Raw genomic sequence first — 25,520 nt, 5'->3', positions numbered from 1 at the left:
ATAAATTCTATCCATCTATCCATCCATCTATCCATCCATCCATCTATCTATCTATCTATTTATCTATCTATCCCTCTATCTATCTATCCCTCTATCTATCTCTCTATCCATCTGTCTATCTATCTATCTATCTATCTATCTATGATCATCCACTGGCTAAAAGGACTATAAGCTGTTTACTTTTAATAGAGAATGTATAGTCCAAGACTTTAATTATTTAGAAGAATGTAAGTGAAGTGCTACTTAGATGTCCAAACATATCTTGTCTCAACACAGACTTGTAAGGAACCAGCAAACCACCCATGTAGCTTAGGGCCCTGGGCAATTGCTATCTATCCACAACCAAGCAGTAAAATAGTTATGAATGGAATTTCCCAACTGACCATCATAAACACCATGGGTAATTGTTCTACAACTGCTTACTTTAGTAGTTTTAGTGTTGGAACAAGTTATTGTTGTCTTAGGAGGCAAATTGTGAAATGATTATCCATTGCAATTTAAGAATTGATGACGATGTACATAGTTTATTTTTATTTTTGTGTTTTATTTTTTAATCAATTATATTGCAAAGCATAAGAAGATTTACGATATTGATTATTTCAAACAATACATAATATAACATATGGTAATACACTAAAAAAGCAAACTAGAAGTAAATGACTGTAATTTTATTAAGATAGTAATGTATTTTCTTGTAAAATGTGGAGTGGGCCCCCTCCTGTTTTATTAGGATCCTCAACAGCTGCACTATTAGTTCTGTTGTAGTTAATTTTAGTGTAATGTAATTGCATACCTGTATAGAATTTGCCAATTTTGCTTTGCAGAAGATAGGATTTGTTCTTTGATATGGACAGGATATCTCTTAATTTAATACAGTACTATCATTTAATCTAGAAGTATTGTTATTCTGCAAAGATTATTGGAAGTATTATTATTTTAGAGTAATGTTTCTTTAAATTGGCTGCTGTACAAATGTTTTTTATATTAAACACTGTTTTAGACCTCTTTCACATGTCAGTCAAAAACATACGTTTTTCACTGACGTGTTAAAGATGCATTTGGCCCTCCGTTGGCCATCTTTTTGGAACACATGTGTTCTCCCTGTTTGATCCTTGATAGCACACAGAGATCAGGCACTCCTATACTCACCTATCCCCGGCGCTGCTCTCCGTAGTGCTGATGTCTCCGGCTCTCCTGTCTTCAGCCGCTGCTGTCTCCCCTCTGTTGTTATGTCTGGTGCAGTGAATATTCATGAGCATAATTAGCCGGTCTGGAAGCAGGAGACAGCAGTGGCTGGATACAGCATTGCTGGAGATAGTTGAGTATAAAAATTATTTTATTTCAAAGACACGTGTTTTCTGTTGCATGTGTCACATGGATTACACCACTGTGTGGTCCGTGTGACATTAGTGATGCCAGAGAAAAATGGACTTGTATCCATGCGGTACACGTGGACACGTGTGCGCACCGCATGGAAACAGGTCATTAAAAAATCACTGATGTATGCGCAGACCAATTGATTAGAATGGATCTGTGTATGTCCGTGATTCCAGTACGTGTACCGTGATTCCAGTACGTGTAGAGACAGCAACATACGTACCAGAATCATGTGTAAAGAAGGCCATAGAGTGTTGACATTACTACTGAACATATGACCATGAAAAATGCCCCAGATGCTCAGATATCAAGAGGTTGGCATGTGATTGTCCCACATTAAAGGAAGGAACACTGCATTACTGATGTTAACCCATGACAGACATGTTAAAATAGACTGCTTTTCTTGAATTTAACAGAATACAGGTGTGGGTGCAAGTAAATTAGTGCTATTAAAGTGAATAAATACTAAACAACAATTGGATAATCCTAACGGATTTGTAAAAAATAAACTAACTCTTAAAACACTTAATTTTTTAGATATAAGTATATTTAATAAATTAAGTGCTTTAAGGGTTACTTTGTTAGCCTAAAGGGAATAAATATACTGGGGAAAAAGAAAAATGGTGCCTATAATGTTCAACCTGTTTTTAGGTCAGTGGTTGTTGCTGATTCTAAATCTAACTTTAGTTTTCTTCCATCAGCTTTAGTTAATGAGATGTAATATGCCTTATGTATATGCAAGTGTGACGCCCTGGACTATTCAGGTGACGGTCGTCACAGGGTTCTGCACGCTCTTTTTCTTCGTGCAGGATTCAACCCCCATGGTTCTGGGTCTCCATCCTGCAGTACTGCATCCATCAGCATTCACAAATCTTAGATACACCTTGCACCCCACCTGTCAGGCACACCAGTGGGATGCTTAAGCGGAATAGGGCCGCCCACCTAGGGGTTAGGCAGGAAGGTGGGAGGTGTCAAGTCAGTGCAGTGGTAGCCCTCGAGCTTTGAGGAGCTCTGAGGAAGCTGAAAGCTGTAGCTCCCAGGGGAGAAGCAGACTAAGTCACAGACAGTGGTCTGGACCTAGAGGAGTCGGCCCCCCGGTCGCAGGGGATTGAGGCTAGGTGCCTGGGACCTGTCTTGGAAGACGATCAGCAGCCTGGGCCTAATAACCGGTCCGGGACCGAAGGCAGGTCGGAGTAGACGGACTCTAGGTGGGGGAGAAGCTTCAGTCGACCCGGAAATTAACCTGCGGAGAACAGGGCCTATATGGACTGTTCTCACCAAGCTCAGAGATCAGGGAAACTAGCGCAACAAGGGGGATAGGGCTTTCCAAACAAGCGGCCCACTGAAATCCCAAGCGTGAGCCCCTGAGAGCAGGGTCCCTCACTTAGCCATAGTGGGAGCGGGGCCCGAAAAGGTCCAAGCTAACAGGCCACAAAAGGCACTCTAAATTTGTGCCAGGAGGCAGGTCACAGACCACCAGGCAGTGCTGCAGGGGAGAAGACCTGGACGAGTTCCCCTCGAGAGGCAACGTCAGTCAGAGACTTGGTTTACCCTGTTGTCAGCGTCTGTTTCATTGCTGAATGAGTACCCAACTGACCCCTGTAACAAGCAAGAATATGCTCCCCCCTGCATCCCATAGAACCCATCCAGAGTCCGGGGCCTTCCCCTACCCGTGGAGGGTGACGATATCTAGCTGCCCCACTCCATCACTCCGTGTACTCCCAACAGCAGCAGTGGTACTTCCAATTACCGTACACCACGGGTGGCATCAGAAACTATATCTCTCCCCTGTAAATAATCCCCTTCTTCATTTGAGTGTGGCCCCTAGCCTCCAGGTCCGGAGACCCTCGAGCCACGAGTAATCACCACCCACGAGATCAGAGCGGTTTGATCCGCTGCAGGGGCGGCACACATGTGACTGATCAAACACTAGGACTGCTATTTACTAAACATTATTATTTTTAAATTCTTGATTATCAAAATAAATTCAAATATATAGATTTATTTTATTTAAGAAGAACTTATATCACAGAATAAGAATTAAATATGGCAAAAAGTTGTCATCGATATACTCTTCATTTAACCAGTTACCTCGCAAAAGCAGCGCTTTAAAGATTTCTTGCAATGAGTGGCACCAGGACAATCACTTTGAGTATTCCAGCAGTAATGCACCATCATGTGGATATAGCAGTGTTCTCGGTATATTTCTTCTATAGTTCTTAAATCTTTGTGCAATTTTCCACCAAAGTTTTCTGGGAAATTAACCAAGTGGCTGTGAAGAAAAGGCATCTTGATACTCGTGGGTGCCACTCAGGTGTCAGAAATAAGATAGCATTCTTTCTAACACTTCAGTGCAATTATCTGCTTTATCGTTCCCAAGAAAATTTTGTACAACCAGCACCTTGCTATGGTGTCTCATGCCTATCAATGGGAGCAACCAGGTATTTAAGGATCCTCCCCTGATGGGACGGCCAGAAGAATGCATTAGGATTCTGATCCTAATCTATGTGTTGGTCCTGTCTGTTTGCTCTGGCCTCCTAGCCTCCAGCACCAGTCCTGTATGCTACCAGTTTTGCTCTGCTGTGCCTGTCTTTGCTCTGTTCCCTGGACCTGTCCTGTCTGTGCCTGTCAGTTACCTGGTGCCAGCCCTGAATCTTGTACCTGTGTCTGTACCTGCCTGAATCCTGTACATGTGTCCATACTTGCCTGCACCTGTCGTCCTGTCTGCCTCAGCCACCCTGGCTGCTCCTGTGCCTGATGTCCCATGCCTGGTTATCCATGCCTGATCATCTGGAACCTGATGACCGGAGTTCTGTGCCTGATGTCCTGTTCTGGCTGATGTTCTGTCTGTACCCGTGCCTGATGTCCTGTGCCTAATGTCTCTTGCCTGGTGACCTGAGTCTGATGACCTGTGTCATACGTTCTGCACTCGACCAACTCCAGTACTGTAAGACTGCACAATTTACGGTGGCCTTCTATTGTGGCCACCCTAAGGCACACCTGTGCAATCACACAGATTTAGATAAATTTGTTAATATTTGAGCGAAAAAGAGTTATTGAGTACATAGAAAAAGTTGTAGACCTTTAAGTTCAGCTCATGAAAAATGTGAGAAAAACACAAGTATTACGATTATATCTTTAAGAAGTAAACCAGCAAAAAAGTGAAAAGTTTAGTAGCATAAAAAATGAAATACCAGCTGTAACTGATCATCAGGGCACAATGCAAAAGAGGTGATATGAGAAAAAACTTATATAAGTATGAGGAGAGTGAAAAGATCCAGACATCACAGGAGGGACGGCAATGCACTCAGCAAGGAGTGGACACTCTTTATTTAATATTAGTCCTCATATCTGATTAAATCTATACACCACTATATAGGAAAAATAAGGCAGAAACATCATCAGGTTTTGTGTCTAGTTAGGAAAATAACTACAATAAGATAATAGTAATACAATAAAATATTGAGTAAATTTTTCTGATTAACTATCTTAGAATTCTGTCCAAAAATTACTGAAAGATATGCATGAACACTTTTTTTTTTTAGCTTTTTGTTAGTATATTTAAACTGTATGCTCATAACTCAAATTGACATGTCAAGGTGCTCTGTAATTATTATTGTTACCTAAAAAATGCACCAGAGACCGACCAATTCTTGGATCACACTAATCCTAGGCGAAAGATGAATACTGCCTGAAAGAAAATGCTATTTTAGTTAGGTAACCACAAAAACAAGGCCACTGTGTGTTATTAGGTCTGGATGTAATGTTATCCTTATGATCTGCACAGGGGGTAAGAATTATAACATCCCCTCAGATGGGAAAAGGTATCGCTAGTTCTAAAGATTACAGGAATGTGATTATTAAGCTAACACTTTAAAAACCCAAGAGATGACAGAGCGCCTTCATATGCTTCAGACCTTCGTGACCACACACATGCAAAGAAAACTAAGAGACCTGAATCTGCTGCATTATGTTTCCATGATATGCTAAAGTAGAGTCACACTGGTTGAATGGATAAGTAATGCCAGATAACAATGCAGAGTGAATACAAGAACAAACTTCATTTTATTAATACAGTATGCTGAACTATTAGGCAGCAGGTAGAGATAACCGAATTATCCAACATTCAAATTCAGTAAATTCACTCAAATTCAGCTGAGAAATTCTATTTACATCAATCTTAATCATTGCCATTCTAATGGGCCCTGATTGACAATTAAAATAGCAGATTATTATGTTCTGAGATCTCCCAAACCTGAAGCCTTACATACTAATGGTCAAGAAAAGGGTTAAATAACAATAACATGCCCACCTAGCTCTTATTCTTTTTGAGGCAGCTATCTGCTGGCATATGATCATCATTGAAGTGTGATACACAGATGACGTCATGCCAGCCTTTCTAACTAAAAGCTGCACCAGAAGGTAAGAGATTCACGAGTCTCCTGTCCATTAGATGGAGACTACTGAACTGGCCGATAGATCAGTGTCCTGTGAATTGATCCGCTCATCAATAGTAACAGGTTTTAAAAAAAAATATTAATTTTGAGCTAGATAATAGTTATAAGTTATGGGCAGTGCTAATTCCTGCCCAACATTCCCAGCATTGACATGTATTTAACATCCACACTATAGATAGATAGATAGATAGATAGATAGATAGATAGATAGATAGATCTGCGGCTGCTGGGAGGGACATACAAATATCACGAGGTGAGTACACAAAAACCTGCAATGTAATGAGTAACCCTAATACCGTACTATCCGTGCGACTAGCTAATAGTAACGATTACACTCGCTCATCACTAATGACTGCACATTCAGGGAGAGTTGGTAGAGGCAGCTGTACAGTTCTTTCCATTGAAGACTATGGGCAATATTGATACAGTTATGAGACTTAGAGAAACAGAGGTGGGACTCGTGCAAATAGAGAATAGTGCGGCATTCAGGTTACTCATTATATTGCGAGTATTCCTTATTTACTTTGAAACAAATATGCAAGTATTAGACAGTACTCGTTACGAGTATGGCAAATTGGGTATTCCGAAACTCTCTCATCATTATGTGCCAGTAAAACAAAGATTCCTTTCCATCTGATAAGATCAAACATGTCAGATGGAAGAGAAATATCCTCTCCCAGTCCCCTCCAGTCCCTCAGTGTGGTCAAAGTTTTCTCCCAGTCCCCCTCCTCCTGATCATCTAAAATGACTGACGCATGAGTTGTGTGTCCGCTGCAGTCATCCTTCTCCTCTGATTCTTTCCCATCTTACATGTCAGATGGGAGAGAAAAGTCCTCCCCAAGTCCTTCTGTCACCCGCTGTGCTCCCCCAGTCTCCTGGTACCTTCATTAGCACCCACATGTCCCCTTGCTCTCCTCTTTTAGTAAAAAATGGCTCAGAGATCCAGCTCACAGCCAGCTCTCTGTGATCTTGTGATACATTTTTTCTCCTGAGCACCTTACAAGGTTATGCTAGGTCTTCTTTCATTATTATTATTACTCTGTGAGCAGTGAGACTGCAGTGACGTCAGTGTGACCCGGGGAGTGTGCCTGCAGTAATCTCACTAAGGTCACTGCAGACACACTCCTCACATGGAGGGCCTGCACCTCCAGAACATGGGGGATGCGTTCTCTGAGCATGCTCCCCCACATCATGTTAGACAGAGTCGTCATAGGACCTCCAAAATGGATTATGCCGGACCACATTAGGATCTATTTACTTATTTTTTTATTTTCCTTGCAATTTTTTTAAATAAATTTATGAAAAAGGAAATATGTTAGGGAATGTTTTTTAAATTTTCTTTTGTCATTTTAATTTTTTTATTACTGGGTTAGTAATGTTGGGTGTCTGATAAACGCCTCAAAATTACTAACCTCTGGGCTTAATGCCAACAGACATTACACAGCTGGCATCAACCCCGTATATTACCCCATTTGCTACCACATTAAGGCAACAAGAAGAGTCGGGGAAAAATGCCAGTAGTGGTGCATCTAATGGAATGCCATTTCTGGGGTGGTTGTGGCCTGCTATTTTTAGGCAGGGAAAGGTCAAATAACCATGGCCCTTCCCATTCTGAGAATACCAGCTCCCAGCTGTATGTTTCACCTTTGCTGGTGATCAAATTTTGGGGGACCGCACGTTTTTATTTATTTATTTTTAAAAAAAACAGCATGGGGTGCCCTCTGCTTTGGAATCAAAGTTGGTTTGGAACCAACCAAGGTAAGACTGCCAGGTATGGTCAGGCTTCAGCCATCTGCATTACCATAGCCACTATCAAAAATGGGGAGGACTTCACATCGTTTTTTTTTTTCTAAAAACAAGGCTAAACACGCTTTAGTGCCACATGAAAGGCATTAAATGGTGCAAGCTTAGAATATCTATCTATCCTTGCTTTTAGGCTGCATGCCCACGATCAGGGTTTGCAGTGTTTCGGCTGCAGAGTATTTTTGCTGCCTCAAAAATGCTGCATTATACAGTAGAAGCACAGTGATTGGGATTTCTCTGCAGCATAAATTGACATGATGCGGCTTCCTGACCAGGAGCAGCACCATGTCAATTTATGCTGCGAACACTAAAGTGTTCTCTACAGGGAAAATAGAGCTAAAGTCTGCAGTGGCCAAAAACCTGCAGAGAATACTCACTGTCTGCAGGAGAAGACATGCTGCTTCCTAGACGCATTGTCGCCGAATCATGTGCCCAAAGCCTAAAACTAATAAATTTGGTGCTACAGCAACATTTTTTTGAAGCACCTGAGAGTTCAAAATGCTCACTATACCCCTGAATAAAATTCTTGAGGGGTCTAGTTTCCAAAATGGGGTCACTTGTGGGGGGGTTTCTGCTGTATAGGTACTTTAGGTGCAAATGTGATATGGTGCAATTTATTTAAACTTTTTCAAATGGTGCTCCTTCTGTTCTGAGCCCTCCCGTTTGTTCCAACAGAGGTTTCTGACCACATGTGGGTTATCCCTTCTCTCATAAGAAATTGGGTAACAAACTGTGTGATCCACTTTTTGATGTTGAAAAAGCAACATTTTTGTGAAAAGAAAGATAATTTTCAATATGGTGACCTAAGGTTTTCAAAGTCTTTGAAGTACCTGTGGGTTCAAAATACTCACTATACCCCTGAAAAAGTCATTGCGAGGTCTAGTTCCTAAAGTGGGGTCACTTGTGGAGGAGCTCCACTGTTTAGGCACAACAGGGGCCCTCCAAATGAGACATGGCGTCTGCTAATGATTCAGGCAACTTTGCAGTCAAATGGTCGTCCTTTCAGGCCGAGCCCTGCCATATGCCTAAACAGTAGATTCCCAACACATATGCAGTATTGCCATACTCAGGAGAAATTGCATAATAAATTTAATGGTGAACTTTCTCCTGTTATGCTTGTGAAAAAAAAGGTATGTGTTTGAAGTAACAATTTTGTGGGAAAAATACATTTTTTTAATTTTCACATCTTTCTGTGAAGCACCCGGGGGTTCAAGGTGTTCACCAAACATGGAGATAAATTCCTTGAGAGGTCTAGTTTCCAAAATGTGGTCACTTGTGGAGGAGCTCCGTTGTTTAAGCCTATCAGGGGCTTTCAAACGCGACATGGCATCCGCTAATAATTGCAGCCAATTTTGTAGTCAAATTGGGATCAGTCCCTTCTGAGCCCTGCCATGCACTCAAACAGTAGATTTCTACCACATATGTGGTATTGGCGTACTCACAAGAAATTTCACAATAAATTGCACAGCTACCTGGTTAAAGGATCAACTTTGTGGTAAATTGTTTTTTTTTTTGTTTTTTTTTTATAATTTTCACAGCTCAACATTATAAAATTCTGTGAATCATCTGGGGGTTCAAGGTTTTCACTTAACATGTAGATAAATGCCCTGAAGGGTCTAGTTTACAAGATGGGGTCACTTGTGGGGGAGCTCTACAGTTTAGGCCTATCAAGTGCTTTCCAAGCATTACATTGTGTCCATTAACGAATGCATTCAAAAAGTTAGATGGAGCTCCTTCCGTTCCGAGGCCTGCCGTGTGCCCAAACAGTTGATTTCCCCCACATATTTGGTATCAGCATACTCAGGAGAAATTTCAAAATAAAATTGTATGGTGCATTTTCTCCTGATACTGTTGTGACAAAAACTATCTGGTTGAAGTAACAATTAGTGGTAAAAATGTATTTTTCATTTTTTATTTTCAAGGCCCAATGTTACAAAATTTTATGAAGCATCTGGGGTTTAAGGTGCTCACCAAACATCTAGATAAATCCCTTGAGAGGTCTAATTTCCAAAATGGAGTCACTTGTGGGGGGTTTCTGCTGTTTAGGTACCTTTAGGGGCCCTGAAAATGCAACATGGTGCCCGAAATCTTTTTCAGCCAAATTTGCTTTTCAAAATTCAAATATTGCTCTTTCCATTCTGAGCCCTCCCATTTGTCAAAACAGAACTTTCTGACTATATGTGTGGTATCACTGCACTCATAGGAAAGCGGGTAACAAACTGTGGGGTCCACTTCTTGGTGTTACATCTTGAAAAAGTGAGAAAATTGATGCTAAAGCAATATTTTTGTGAAGAAAAAAATGAAAATTTTAATATGACATTCTCATGTTATCAAATTCTGTGAAATACCTGTGTAGTTCAAAATGCTCATTATGCCCCTATATAAAATCCTTGAAGGGTCTAGTTTCCAAAATGGGGTCACTTCTTGGGGGTTTCTGCTATTTTTGTACCTTAGGGACCATACAAATGCCACATGGTGTCAGCAAACTATTTCTGCCAAATTTGTGCTCTAAAATTCAAATATCGCTTCTTCCGTTCTGGGCCCTCCCATTTGTCCAAACTGAGGTTTCTGACCACATATGGGTATCAACGTGGTTAGAAGAAACTAGGTAACAAATTGTGGGGTACATTTTGTTGTATTTCTTCTAAAGCTAAATAAATTGAGGCTAGAGCAACATTTTTAGGTGAAATGTTAATTTTTATCATTCCACACTGCTTTACTTCCTGCGAAGCACCTGAAGGGTTATTAAACTTTTTGGAAGTGGTTTTGAGTATTGTGAGCGGTGCAGTTTTTAGAATGGTGTCACTTTTTGGTATTTTCTGTCACCTAGGCCTTTCAAGGTCACTTCAAATGTGATGTGGTCCCTAAAATCTGGTTTTGTAAAATTTGTTAAAAAAATGAGAAATTGCTGATGAAATTTGAATCCTTCTAACTTCCTAACCTCCCAGCGTCGCTGAACGCTGGGTCAGGGAGCAGACAGGCTTCACTGAACCCGGAAGTGCGGCGCGTACGGAGGTACGGTGATTCATTTGTGTTAGTGTCTTAAAGACACTAACACAAGTAAATATAGGGAACTGGATCACCAGAGCCGTTTCTTGCCAGTTCAGGGAACTAGCTGCTATTTTAACAATCGGTTTGCCCGAACTGGACAGAACCGGCTGAATCCCACCCCTGTGCTTATCCCATCTGCTGCACTGTCCATGGCCCATATGTCCACTCAGACCTTGGGCGTAGAGGTTCTACATCATCTAGTGAGTGCCTTAACAAATGTTAGCCACAATGTTATAAGTATACACAACCTTTATCTCTTTGTGGGTCCAACACTGCAAGTAGCATTTACAAGAACTTGCATGCAAGAAAATGAAAGATAAGTGGTATTCATGTCCAGTGGCAGGAATCAAGGACAGTTTCAATCATGTGTACTTTTTTGGGGCCAATGAGGCATACTCTGGTTATCTATGTTGACCATAGACGATTGAGTACTTTTCACCAGTCAGGACAACTTTAGATGTCAGATTTCACTATGCAAATTCTGTAAGATCTTTACTACTATGAAAAAATCCGCAAAGATTATTACTATACATACGGTTCAATTATTTTTGAAAACATAATGTATAACAATCAAAATAATAGAAACTACGTTTAGTATTTTCCTGAAACTATATGTGAAAAAGATATGAAACAAAAATACTGGTTAAATTAAATTTATTTTTTTTTTGTATTTCAGTGAGATTCCTGATAACATCTTTCAGAGATTTCATCTATGTTGTAATAATAAATATGACCTACTAGTATAAAATGAATGTCGTCAGTCCTAGGCTATATACACAGAAAGTCTTATTAGTCTAGTCAGATAAGCCAGACTCCCAAAACACATTCCAGTTATTGTTTTCTTCATATATTTTGTGATGTCTCATATCTCTGAGTTTATATAGTCTCATGTAGAGCCTGTTTATTTCACAATTCAAAACAATACAAAAAATAATTACTTTAGATGTTTTAAATACAATTCTTGATTTTTACATTTTTTTTTACATCTATACAGTAAATGATATTATATTTGATCAGATTCAGTATTTGGTTTTCATGTAAACTTTGAGGGGGGTTTTATCGCAATGCATAGATAACTAACATTTCTAGTTATCCAAAGAATTGTATATTGTAAATGTTTTTGTAATTATATGTCATAAAACATAATATTTTTGAAATTTTACATGACAATTCTAATAACTGGATTTTCTCATGAAAATTATTTTGTTTCACAGAATGCAAATCAATACTAGGAGCAACTAACTTTATATTAAATATATTGAGAAACATCACTTTGTGATCTAGAAAAAAAAATACCACTGCTTGGATCCACCTGAGTCTTCTCTTTTAGTGGAGACATTTCAACTATTCAAGCCCTACAGTTCATACAGTGGGGAGTCACGAGTGATTGGCTGCAGTGGTCACATGCCCATACTTCTGAAATTTGTTGTATTGTTGTTGTTCAATAAGTATTGAACATGTTGTCAACTTTCTAAGAAAATATAAAGTGGCAACCAAAAGTTTTGCTTTTTGTTAAAAGTGTGATTACTTCTGTCTGATTGTTGTGATGCCATTTTTGTAGTGATTTTAGTAAATTGGAAGCAAATGGTTGTCAGTTCTAAGTATGAAAATTGTGTTTGCATAGTTTTATCCCTTTATGTGCTAGTTGTCCACATTTGCTGGGCCAATTGTTTTGTATATTTTGTCATAGGTAGTCTAATTTTGCCATATTTGTGTGTGTGTGTGTGTGTGTGTGTGTGAGTGTGTGTGTGTGTGTGTGTGTGTGTGTGTGTGTGTGTGTGAGTGTGTGTGTGTGTGTGTGTGTGTGTGTGTGTGTGTGTGTGTGTGAGTGTGTGTGTGTATTTTTTGGATAAAACATGGCAAAGACAAAGTCAAATTTATCAACAGATGTCAGGAAGCTTAATATTCTGAGAGTGAAGTCAAGCAAAAGCCAAAAAGAGGTAGCTATGGAATTCAACTGTTCTCAGAGTCAAGTGTCAAGTATAATTAAGAAATAAAGAAAGAAAAAGATGCTTATAGAACAGCTGACAAACCTTGAAGTGAATGATCATGGAAAACGTCCACCAAAGTTGATCACATTATTAAGAAATAGTCTGTGTCTGATGTCCATAAAAGTATTGTACAGATTTTGCACAAAATAATAGAAGAATAGGGAGTCAAAGTCGCCAAACTGTGGTACAACGGCTAACAGCAGTAGGCTTTAATGCACAAGTTCCAGTCAAGAAGAAACCTTTCATCTCTGCATAGAATCGGAAGGTCCAACTTGAATTTTCCAAAGAACACAGTTAATGGAAAGAGACAGATTGGTCAGACGTGTTGTGCTTGGATGAATCTGTTTGGTAATGATGACAGGCGCTATATATATATATCGCCCAATTGGAAAATGCAATGATGTAAGATACTAAACACCTACAGTGAAACATGGTGGTGGCAATATCATTGTTTGGGGATGCTTTTCCTCAGCTGCCATTGGCCAACTGCATAGACTTAATAGAAATATGAATGCTACCATGCACAAGGATTTACTGGAGAACGTAATGATGCCACATGGTAACACCAAAGTAGACAGGGGCTGTAGATTCCAGCAAGACAATGATCCTAAGTACACATCCAATTAGTAAAAAAATCGGTTAGCAAAGAAAAATGTTCAACTGCTGCAATGGCCAAGCCAATCACCTTATTTAAACTCTAAATAACACCTTTGTGATGAGTAAGGGCATCGAGTTGGGGCTTGTACCCATAGCAATAAAGATGAAGTGTTTTCAGATTTGCAAATGGAATGGAGAAAGATTGCTCAAGATGTCTTGAATAGAGTTGAGCACGGTTCGTGGTTCTCCAGTTCGCGGTTCGAGTGATTTTGGGGGGGTGTTCTAGTTAGAACTCAAACTCGAGCTTTTTGCTAAAAGCTCAACAGTTCGAGTTACGTTCGAGAACGGTTCTATAAGCAAAAGCGTGGCTTTTTACAGCTACAGTGTGCAGGGAGCCATCGCTGGCAGCCTGCGGTAAGCTGGTAACCAAGATAAACATCGGGTATCCAAGCAAAGTGCTTTGGTTAGTAACCCGATATTTATCCTAGTTACGTGTGCAGGAAGCCGACACTTCCCCGCTCAGCTCGCTCTGCCCCCCTCCTGCATGCGGCATGTACACACACTCACACTCAGCTGTCCCCAGCCATGCAGTCCACGACACTGACATCCTCAGCGCCACAGGGCCCTGCTAGGCTCCACCCACTTCGCACTCCGCCGCCCACACACATGGCCCCGCTAGGCTCCGCCCACCTGGCACTCAGCACACATGGCCCCGCTAGGCTCCACCCACCTGGCACTCTGCACACATGGCCCCGCTAGGCTCCGCCCACCTGGCACTCTGCACACATAACCACGCTAGGCTCCGCCCACCTGGAACTCTGCACACATTACCCTGCTAGGCTCTGCCCACCTGGCACTCTGCACACATTGCCCCGCTAGCTCTGCCCACCTAGCACTCTGCACACATGGCCCCGCTAGGAACCCTGAAGCCCCAGTGACTGTTCTACCCGTCCCCTGTGGGACGCAGTCACTGCCACGCTAGTGCTTCGGCTACCATACATCCAGGCCTCCGGTGGGGTGCACGGCCCAGTGGATCCACCACCCGGACCTAACAATACGGAACGAAAACGGATGCCGCACGGATGCACCCGTGAAAAAAACAGATCATTTTTTGCAGACCGCAAAAACGGATTGGTCGTGTGAATGTAGCCTTATTCTAATCTGCCGTTTATAAACAGCAGGCAGAAATAAGTGAATAGCTCCCCTACAGCGTCAGAAAATCTCCTGGGTTTTAGGGGTAGCTGAGACCCTGGAGATCATGATTCAGGTCAGTTTTTCCAGTCCCCGTTCACGTGATCACCAGTATACACCGTATACCAGTGATTATGTTACAGTAAATGACAGCGCCAGTGAAAAGTTATTTATCTCCCATCTGGCATGAACAAACATGTCAGATGGGAGATAAATCTCCTCCCCGGTCCCCTCTGGTCCCCAGGTGTCGCCAAAGTGCCCCCCCAACCCCCTCCAGAAAATCCAAGATGGGCATGTGCACAGCAGCGCGCCGGCTGCATTCACCCTACTCCTCTGATTTCTGTCGCATGTGCCATGACACATGCGACGGAAAACCTCCCCAGGCCCTGCCAGGTCACCCCCTATAACCCCACCGGTGTTCCCCGGTGTCCCATGGTACCTGTGCAGCGTTGATCCCCTGCGGCCCCCTCCTTCACCATAGACGCTGCCGCATGCACAGAGCGGCTGTCAGCTCAGCTTCCTGTGTTTAGACACAGTGAGTGGCGGTAACCATGCATCTGTAAGCTACTGCAATGCCCTGCTCATGAGGTAAGGAACATAGTTGATCAGGAGAGCTATACAACATTTACAAATGGAGGGATTTGCTATTTCTGTTGCCCTGCTGAACGACTACCAAACATGAGAGTCCTTATACACCAAAAGAAAACATGTCTAAATAGCGAGCTCTGGTTAGTATTCATTCAGCTGGATAACTGGATTTAAAGGGGTATTCCATCTCCATGATCCTATCCCCAATATATAGTAGGTGGAATAGCAATAATATCAGCAAATACCAATATTTGGAAATGTAGAATAGTTTTCCTGATTAGGCATGCCCTTACCTCATGAGCAGGACATTGCAGCTTTGGTAGCAACAGTTACGACATGGACTCTGCTGCTGTTGACCCGGGGAGAGTGGGTGCAGATTCATTGCACCCACACTCCTCACATGGAGGGTCTGCACTCCTAGAAAATTAGGGAGACGTTCCTTGAGCGTGTCAACCCATATTCTAGACGGTCCAGAGTCATCATGGGACCCCCTTATTTTTTTTCCTTACAATAAATCGGTGAAAGAGTGAATGTTTTGGGGAGTGTTTTTTCAAATACATTTTTTTTCGTCTATTTGTTTTGTTAGTGCTGACAGTTTGTGATGTCGGGTATCTGATAGACGCCATGACATCACAAACTGCTGGGCTTGATATCAGGTGACCTTGCAGTTAGTATCAACCCCATTTATTACCCCGTCTGCCACCGCACCAGGACACGGGATGAGCTGGGGTGAAGCGCCAGGATTGGCGCATCTAGTTGATGCGCCACTTCTGGGGCACCTGCAGCCAGCTATTTTAAGGCTGTAAAGGGCCAATAACTATGGACCTTCCCACCTTGAGAATACCAGACCACAGCTGTCTGCTTTACCTTGGCTGGTGATCCAATTTGGGGGGGACCCTACTTTTTTTTTGTAATTATTATTATTTATAAAATAGTTATAAAAAAGAGCCTGGGTTGACCTCCACATTGGATCCCCAACCACGGTAAAGCTGACAGCTGTGGTTTTCAGGCTACAGCCGTCTGCTTTACCCTAGCTGGCTATCAAAAATGGGGGGACCCAACGTCATTTTTTTTTTAACTATTTTTTTAAATAAAAAAAATTAATGGGCTTCCTTGTATTTTGATTGCTAGCCAAGGTAACACCAGGCAGAATGGGGTGGCATCCCGTAGCTGTCTGCTTTATATGTGCTGAGAATCAAAAATACCGCGGAGCGCTATGTCATTTTTTTTAAAGAATAATTTTTACAGCACTGTGATGTCCAGCAATCAAAATACAGGGAAGCCCTTTTTGTTTTTAGTTATTTAAATAAATAATGAATTAAAAATATATATATATGGGTTCCCACTGCATTTTTTGTATTGTTAGCTAAGGGTAATCCAAGCAGCTACTGGCTAACCCCCACTGCTTGGTGTTACCTTCACTGGCAATGGAAAATCCAGGGAAGCATTTTTTGTTTTTTTTTGCCAAAAAACTACAAAAAAAATGACGTGCGCTTCGCCATATTTTTGTATGCTAGCCAGGTACAGCAGGCAGGTACGGCTGCCCCCAACCCCCAGCTACCTATTTGTACCCGGCTGGGAACTACAAATATAGGGAAGCCCTTTTTTTACTTAATTCATGAATTTTATGAAATAATTAAAAAAAACAAAATGACGTGAGCTTCGCCCCATTTTTGTGTCCAGCCGGGTACAGCTAGGCAGCTGGGGATTGGATCCGCAGCACAGGTTAGCCCGAGGTTTCTGGGCCCCTCTGCTGCGAATTGCGGTCCGCAGCCGCCACAGAAAATGGCGCTTTCATAGAAGCACCATCATCTGGCGCTGTATCCAACTCTTCCAGTAGCCCTGAAGCCAGGTGGCTTGCTGGGTAATAATGAGTTAATACCAGCTATGTTTTACTAGCTAGTATTAAGTCAGAGATTCTTAATGTCAGGCACGTTTGACCCGGCCATAAAGAATCTCCAATAAAGGGTTAAAAAAAACACCACACAGAGAAAAAAATACTTTAATAGAAATAAATACACAGACACACTTATAGACTCCATGTTTATTACCCCCTGTCACCCCTCCACGATCCATGCTCTTCTGTATTCTTTCTCAACACATGCAGCTCTGCTACATCAGACAGCTTGGGAGAAAGGACGCTGTGCTCCGTGCAGAAATCACTCTGTGAGAGTGACCACAGGTTCCCGGCTGTAATCGACGGGTTGCCATAGCAACACGGCTCCGATCACGTGATTCCGGTGCCACTGTGTGCTGGTAGCAGGACGTCACCGCTACCAAGCGTGTTGCTATGGCAACGTGATCTCCGTTATTGACCGGCTGTGTCAGCCAGTCGGGAGCTGGCTTCTGCAGACGCTGGTAACCACGGTAAACATCGGGTAACCAAGAAGACCTTTCCTTGGTTACCCGATATTTACCTTCATCACCAGCGTCCGCCGCTCTCACGCTGCCAGTGCCGGCTCCCTGCACACATAGCCAGACTACACATCGGGTAATTAACCCGATGTGTACTGTGGCTAGGAGTACAGGGAGCCAGTGCTAAGCGGTGTGCACCGGTAACCAAGGTAAATATCGGGTTGGTTACGCGATATTTACCTTAGTTACCAGGCGCAGCATCGCTTCCACGTGTGCTGCTGGCTGGGGGCTGGTCACTGGTTGCTGGTGAGATCTGCCTGTGTGACAGTTCACCAGCAACCCATGTAGAGATGCTCCAGCGATCCCTGCCAGGTCAGGTTGCTGGTGGGATCGCTGGAGCGCCGCTTAGTGTGACAGTACCTTAAGGGAACGGGGAAGCAGGGCGTGGAGTCGAACGTGTGCTAGAGCATGTCGCCGGTACACGGCGATACACAAACGTGCACCGTGTAACAGAGAGATGCAATGACAGGTCCCACATGATGCGTCATAGTCATGTGACCAGTCTGTAGCCAATGAGATAATAGACACGTGACTAATCACATGGCTATTTTGACGTCACGATAGGTCCTGCATCACTGCTGGTGTTCCCGGAGGACGCAGCGATTACCGATGGAAAAGCTGCGGGAGACAGAGTGCAGGACGCATCCCGGGGACAGGTAAGTGTTACGGCAATGTTTATTAACTGTATGTATACATTTATAATGCGTTTTTATGTGTTTGTGATTGCCTCCCATTGTTTCCTATGGGTTCGAGTGTTTCGCCGAACCGATTCCCCGAACCGAACTAGAACCAGACCTCGGTTCGGCGAACCGAGCTCGAGCCGAACCGCAGCCGGTTCGCTCATCTCTAGTCTTGAATACTCTAGTGGCTTCAATGCCTGTCAGTGTGGTGCAGTAATTAAAGCAAGAGGTTATATTGCAAACTACAAAATCATGGCATTGTAAACAATAAATTACTCTATGTTGTGATCAATAAATAATATATGAAAAACTTTTGATGGTCTGTTTTCCTTAATTAAATGACCATATCATATTCATAAGCATTTTGTTTAAATTTAAGGTCTTGCATGATGACAAAATCATGAACTTTCAAATAATCACCAATAAAATGGCATCACAAGAACCAGAGAGAAGTACTCACACTTTAAAAAAATGCCAAATGTTTGGTGTCACTTCATATTTACTTAGAAAGCTGACAAAGTATTCAATACTTATAGAACTTGCTAGAATCCTTGAACAGAGAAAATAAGGATTCTTGCAAAACTGCATTAAACAGTTAAGTGAAACATCACTGGAATCATTCTTGCTGCTCCTACATTATGCTATTTTCATATTACAGTTGTGCTCAAAAGTTTACATACCCTGGCAGATTTTTTGCTTTCTTGGCCTTTTTACAGAGAATATGAATGGTATCGCAAAAATCTTTTCAACTCATGATTAGTGGTTATTTGAAGCCATTTATTGTCAAACTACAGTGTTTTCTATTTTTAAATCATAATGACAACCAAAAATATCTAAATAACCCTGATCAAAGGTTCACATACCGAAGTTTTTGATACCATGTTTTGCCCCATCTAACATCAATGACAGCCTGTAGTCTTTTGTGGTAGTTGTGGACGAGGGTCTTTATTTTCTTAAATGGTAAAGCTGCCTATTCTTCTTGGCAAAAAGCCTCCAGTTCCTGTAAATTCCTGGGCTTTGTTGCATGAACTGCGAACTTGAGTTCTCCCCAGAGTAGCTCAATGATGTTGCGGTTAAGAGACTGAGATGGCCACTTCAGAACCTTCACTTTGTTCTGCTGTAGCCAATGACAGGTCGACTTGGCCTTGTGTTTTGGATCGTTGTCATGTTGGAACGTCCAAGTACGTCCCATGCACAGCTTCTGGGCTGATGAGTGCAAATTTGCCTCTAGTATTTGCTGATAATGTGCAGCATTCATCTTTCCTTCAACTTTGACCAAGTTTCCTTTGCCTTTGTAGCTCACACATCCCCACAATATCAATGATCCACCTCCATGCTTTACAGTAGGAATGGTGTTCCTTTCATCATAGACCTGGTTGACACCTCCCCAAATGTAATGTTTATGGTTGTGGCCAAAAAGTTCGATTTTGGTTTCATCACTCCAAATTACCTTGTCCCAGAAGTTTTAAGGCTTGTCTCTGTGCTGGTTGGCGTATTGTAGGCGAGATACATTGTGGTGTTTGTGCAGTAAGGTCTTTCTTTTGGCGACTCGACTATGCAGCCCATTTTCTTCAAGTGCCTCCTTATTGTACATCTTAAAACAGCCACACCAATAGTTTTCAGTGAGTCCTGTATTTCAGCTGATGCTATTTGTGGATTTTTCTTTGCATCCTGAATGATTTTCCAGGCAGTTGCAAACGTTTTGTTGGTCTACTTGATCGTGGTTTGGCTTTTGCAGAGCCCCTGATTAATCACAGTTTAAACACTGCTGACTGGCATTACAATTCCTTGCATATCTTTTTGTATCCCTTTCCTGTTTTATACACCTCAACTATCTTTTCCTGTAGATCAATTGACAAATCCTTTATTATCCCAATGACGCACATCCAGAAACATCAGTGGCTAGATGAAAGATGAAATAGTCTGTCTGGATCCAAGAAACTTACTCAGCTTTTATGCACACACAATGATTACAAGCAAACAGGTCACAGGTGAGGATGTTATCTTTATTAGACATTTAAACCCATTTGTGTCAACTTCTGTGCATATTATCAGGCCAAAATCACCAAAGTATGTGAACTTTTGATCAGGGTCATTTGGATGTTTTTGATTGTCATTATGATTTAAAAAGAGAAAACACAGTAGTTTGGCAATAAATGACTTCACCCAACCACTAAGCATGAGTGTAAAAAAAAGATTTTGTGTTATCATTCATATTCTCTGAAAATAGGCCAAGAAAGTAAAAAATCTACCAGGGTATGCAAACTTTTGAGCACAACTGTATATAGCAAAAGCATTTGACAGATTCCCTTTAAACATGTAGGATAATTAGAATCACATCTGGCTGCTGCACCAAGGTGTAGCTCATCTTTTCTTAAAGGGAACCTGTCAGGTCATGCAAAATGCATGTTTACAACATGCAATTATCCTCTGACTCACAGCAGCTCCGGATCATACACATATAGTAAATAAAGCTGGGAATGTACACAAAGAGTCAACGCGCATGAATAGGGAGCTCATTATCAGGGCGCAGGTATGGGACTTCCATTCTGATTGGTGTGATGTAGGGGCATTTCAATCCATCAATCAGACTGTGGTGGGCATAACTATTGTGTAGAGGAACATGACTTAAACCCTATGATGTACCACCCATATTTACTGTAAGCTGGGTCTGGTAGGCAATTGACCAATGATTAATAGCATATTTTAACTTGAATTCTAGGACGTTTGGCTTGAGAAAAACATGTTACTGATGCACATATCATGACAAGTAGGATACTGGGAGAAGTTTAGCATCAACAAATTACATGACAGGTTCCCTTTAGAGAAACATCACACATAGTGATTCATGCCTAAGCCAAATGACAATTTAATGGCACATTTCACTCTGTAAAATTTTTATACATTTGCAAAGATCTTTACTAGAGATGAGCGATCCTGCAGAGGATTAGATTGGAATTGCCGAACCCACCTGGGTTCGCCGTTCAGGCTGAGGAGACTCATGCTTATTAGGCCCCCCCAGCCTAAAAATAGCAGCCTGCAGCAGCCCAGGATTGCTGCATTCATTAGATGTGACAATCCTTGAAATTTACCGAGCTCTTACAAAAGTGCCTTGGTGCATTGGCAATCGGAGTATAAGGGGTTAATAACAGCCCACAGCTGCCACTAAGCCGTAGATTAGTAATGGGAGACGTCTATGAGACTCCCCCACTAACAATCTGTAAGTGAAAACAAATAAACACAAACACTTAAAAAATCCTTTATTTGAAATACATTTTTTAAAAAACACCCTCTTTCATCAATTTTAAACCGCCAAATACCCAGGTCTAATGTAATCCACATGAGGTCCCACGATGATTCCAGCTCTGCCACATCTGAACTGACAGCAAGCGGCCATAGAACATAACCACCTGCTGTGAGTTCAGTCAGAGAATGAGCCATGTGATAAGCGTTGGTGTCCCTCAGGTTATTTGCGGTCACAGCTGGAGGTTCTCACAGCCCTCCACCTATGACCAAAGGTAACCAGACCTCAGAGGACCTCAATAAATAGAGCAACCTCACCTCAGAAGGTCCTCTGAGTTCCCCTGAGGTCAGGTTACCTGTAGTCACAGGTCGAGGATCGTGGGAACCTCCAGCTGTGACCACAAATAACCTGAAAGACTTCTCCGCTGATCACTGAGGCTCAGTCTCTGCCTGAACCAGAGAGCTGATGGTCATGTTCTATGGAAGTCAGCTGTCAGTTCAAATGTAGTGTGCTGGAATCGTCATGGGACCTCGTGTGGATTACGTTAGACCTGGGTGTGGGTGTTCTGGGGGTTAATAAAGGCATGAAAAAGGGGTTTTTATATTTTATGCCAAATAATTGATTTTTTCAGTGATTGTGTTTATTACTTATCACTTACATATTAGTAATTAGCGGAGTCTCATAGACACCTCCCATTACTAATCTAAGGGTTGGTGGAAGCTATGGGCTGCCATTAACCACTTATTACCCCGATTGCTACCGCTCCAGGGCAATTGGGAAAAGTTGGGTAAAGTTCTGGGATTGTTGCATCTAATGGATGCAATAATCCTGAGCAGCTGCAGGCTGCTATTTTTAGGCTGGGCGGGTAGTACCCATGGGTCTCGCCACCCTGAGGGGTACTTTGCACACTACGACATCACAAGCCGATTGCAGCGATGTCGAGCGCGATAGTCCCCGCCCCGTCGCACATGCGATATCTTGTGATAGCTGCCGTAGCGAACATTATCGCTACGGCAGCTTCACATGCCCTTACCTGCCCTGCGACGTCGCTCTGGCCGGCGACCCGCCTCTTTCCTAAGGGGGCGGGTTGTGTGGCGTCACAGCGACGTCACATGGCAGGCGTCCAATAGAAGCAGAGGGACGGAGATGAGCGGGACGTAAACATCCCGCCCACCTCCTTCCATCCTCATTGCAGGCGGGACGCAGGTAAGGAGATGTTCCTCGCTCCTGCAGCTCCATACACAGCGATGTGTGCTGCCGCAGGAACGAGGAACAACATTGTACCTGTCACTGCAGCGACATTATGGAAATGCCCGACACTACACCGATCATACAATTTCGACACTTTTGCGCTCGTTAATCGTATTAAAAAGATTCACATACTCTGATGTACACAACGACGCTGGATGTGCGTCACTTTCGATTTTACCCCACCGACATCGCAGCTGCGATGTCAGAGTATGCAAAGTACCCCTGAGAATACCAGTCCGCATTTGTCGGACTTTATCATGGCTGGGTATCGAAATTGGTGGGACCGCATGCTGTATTCTTTAAATTATTTATTTTACATAATTTTAAAAAAGCCACATGCGCTCCCTCTTTTTTTGATGCACAGCTAAGATAAGCACATGGCTTGGAGCTGCAGCCTGTATCCGTGGGCTTTATCTGTTCTGGTATCAATATAAAGGGGGACCGCATGGCATTTGTTTATTTAGTTGTTTGTTTTACACCAGTATAATGCTGTCAGAGAGGGTGAAAGTGTGGTCTGACAGCAGCCAAAAAGAGACGCCGGGAAGCAGGGAAAATAGTGAATATGTATGAGGGATAATTATCAGCCCTGGAAGTAGCGCTGTAGTCACGGAGAGACTCGGTAAGTATGTACTGCTTTAACCCTTTTGCGTCCTGTTTTTTTACAGTGATTTCCCTTGCCAATCACAGCCATGCCAATACTTGACATAGTTGTGATGGGCTGGAAGAGGATGGTTTCTGTAAACCGAAAATGTACCAATTAGAGATTAGCAAATACCGTAATATTCGTGTTCTCTATACTCGTAACAAATACTTTGTAATATTCGTATATTCGTTACGAATGGTGAGTACAATGCAAGTCAATGGGAAATGCGAGTAATTTTCTGATGGACCACACAAAGAGGTCTGGGGGCCTGAGGACAAAACTGAAATGAATAGGAAAGTGATGAAACTGAATTGGGAAAGCCTGGAGAATATGCCTGCATGCATGTCTGACTCACATATGGTTTCTGAGATCTCCTGAAACCCCACAGAAGAACTTACATGTGGCTTCAGTCTATCGGTGCCTCTGCAGTCTATGTCACACTGCTTTGACCAGTCCCACAGTGACTCCCACAGCAGTGTGCAAGCAGCTGCGGGATGACGATCACCGACATCAGGAGGTTAGCTCAGATCATTACCTGCTGGGAAGATCTCCGCTGAACTCGTGACATCAGCGCTCGTCACTGACTTCCATGATGGCGCGTTAACACATCAAGTCTCATTGGTGGCCCGAGTCCGTGACTAACAGTGACGTCATGGGCTCATGGAACAGTTCACATGAGAACTTGGCGGCCATGGAACTCAGTGATGAGCACTGATGTTACTTTTGGTAATGAACTCAGCTAACCTCATGATGTCGGCGCTCGTTGTGCCCTTCAATGACCTGGCCTGAACTAATGATGTTATCTCAGGTCTCTAAACTGCTGTCCCAGCCAATGGGGAACATTCTGTTCTTCATTGACTAGGACAGTGAGTTTGGTATGAATCATTGTGGGACCCCCTTATTGGATTATGCCGGACCCGGATTTGTTTTTTCTTTTCAATAAATTGGTGAAGGAGGGAATGTTTTTGGGAGTGTTTTTTCAAAGAATTTTCTTTTTGTTACCTATTCTTTTAGTATTGACTGGGTTGGTGATGTTGAGTATCTGATAGATGCTGTGACATCACTAATGTCAGGGCTTGATGCCTGGTGGCATTACACAGCTGGTATCAACCCCATATATTACCTCATTTGCCACCACACCAGGGCAATGGGATGAGCTGGGGTTGAAGTGCCAGGATTGGCGCATCTAATATTGTGCCACTTCTGGGGCAGCTGCTATTTTTAGGCTGGTGAGTGTCCAATAACAGTGGACCTCCCTAGTCTGAGAATACCAGACCATAGATGTCTGCTTTACCTACGCTGTTGATCCAATTTGGGCGGGAGCCCATGTTTAATGTTTTAAATTATTTATTTAATTTAATTTAAAATAACAATGTGGGGTGCACACTGTCTTGGTTTACCAGCCAAGGTGAAGCTGCCAGCTGCGGTATACAGGCTGCCACTGTCTGCTTTACCTCAGCTGTGTACAAAAAACGTCATTTTATTGGGGAATATAATTAATTTTTGGCTAAAAACAAAATTAAACACCCTTTATTGCCACATGAAAGGCACTAAAGGGTGCTAGACTACAAAATGCAGGGGAGTGGGACATTATAGATGTCTTTTTATCTATCTATCTATCCAGCTATCTAGTTTCTAGATTTTGACTGTATGTAACCTTCCTTCCTTTTTTTTGTGGTCCGCAAAAAAAACTGGAAGGCACATGGATGTAAAATGGACCATATACAAAACGGAACAGATGCAGTTGTCACACGGATGTGCATTGTTTAAAAAAAATAGCTCTATGGCCTGAGTCATGGTTGACGTAGGGAGTCACCATCACAAGGTCCTCTTATGACAAATAGTAGTTAGGATGGAGTAGGCGTACTGGCCTAGCCACTGCACAATGTGCATAGTGTTTACAAAAATTAGCCCTATGGGCTGATTCGTAGTTGATGTAGGAAAGAAATGACTTCATATGGGAAGAGATGGAAGTTAACAGCAGTAGTCAAAATGAACATTTTGGGGAAATTTAGTTTGGCTTGCGCTCATCTGGAGGGATTGCAAACTGTGGAGAAATCCAGTGAGTGTTGAATTTAATCGGAGTACGGCTGACTACATTTTCTGTGGAGAGGCTTGAGCACCTATCAGTGATGATTGCCCCAGATGTGACATCACACTAGCAGCTGGGCAGGCCAGCACCTCCAAGGTTTATAAGGAGAGGTCGGGCCAAGTGTTCAGCTTGAACACCCA

This window comes from Anomaloglossus baeobatrachus, chromosome 2, assembly GCF_048569485.1.
Source record: "Anomaloglossus baeobatrachus isolate aAnoBae1 chromosome 2, aAnoBae1.hap1, whole genome shotgun sequence".
Lineage (NCBI taxonomy): Eukaryota > Metazoa > Chordata > Amphibia > Anura > Aromobatidae > Anomaloglossus > Anomaloglossus baeobatrachus.
Note: the sequence above shows the minus strand (reverse complement) of the source record.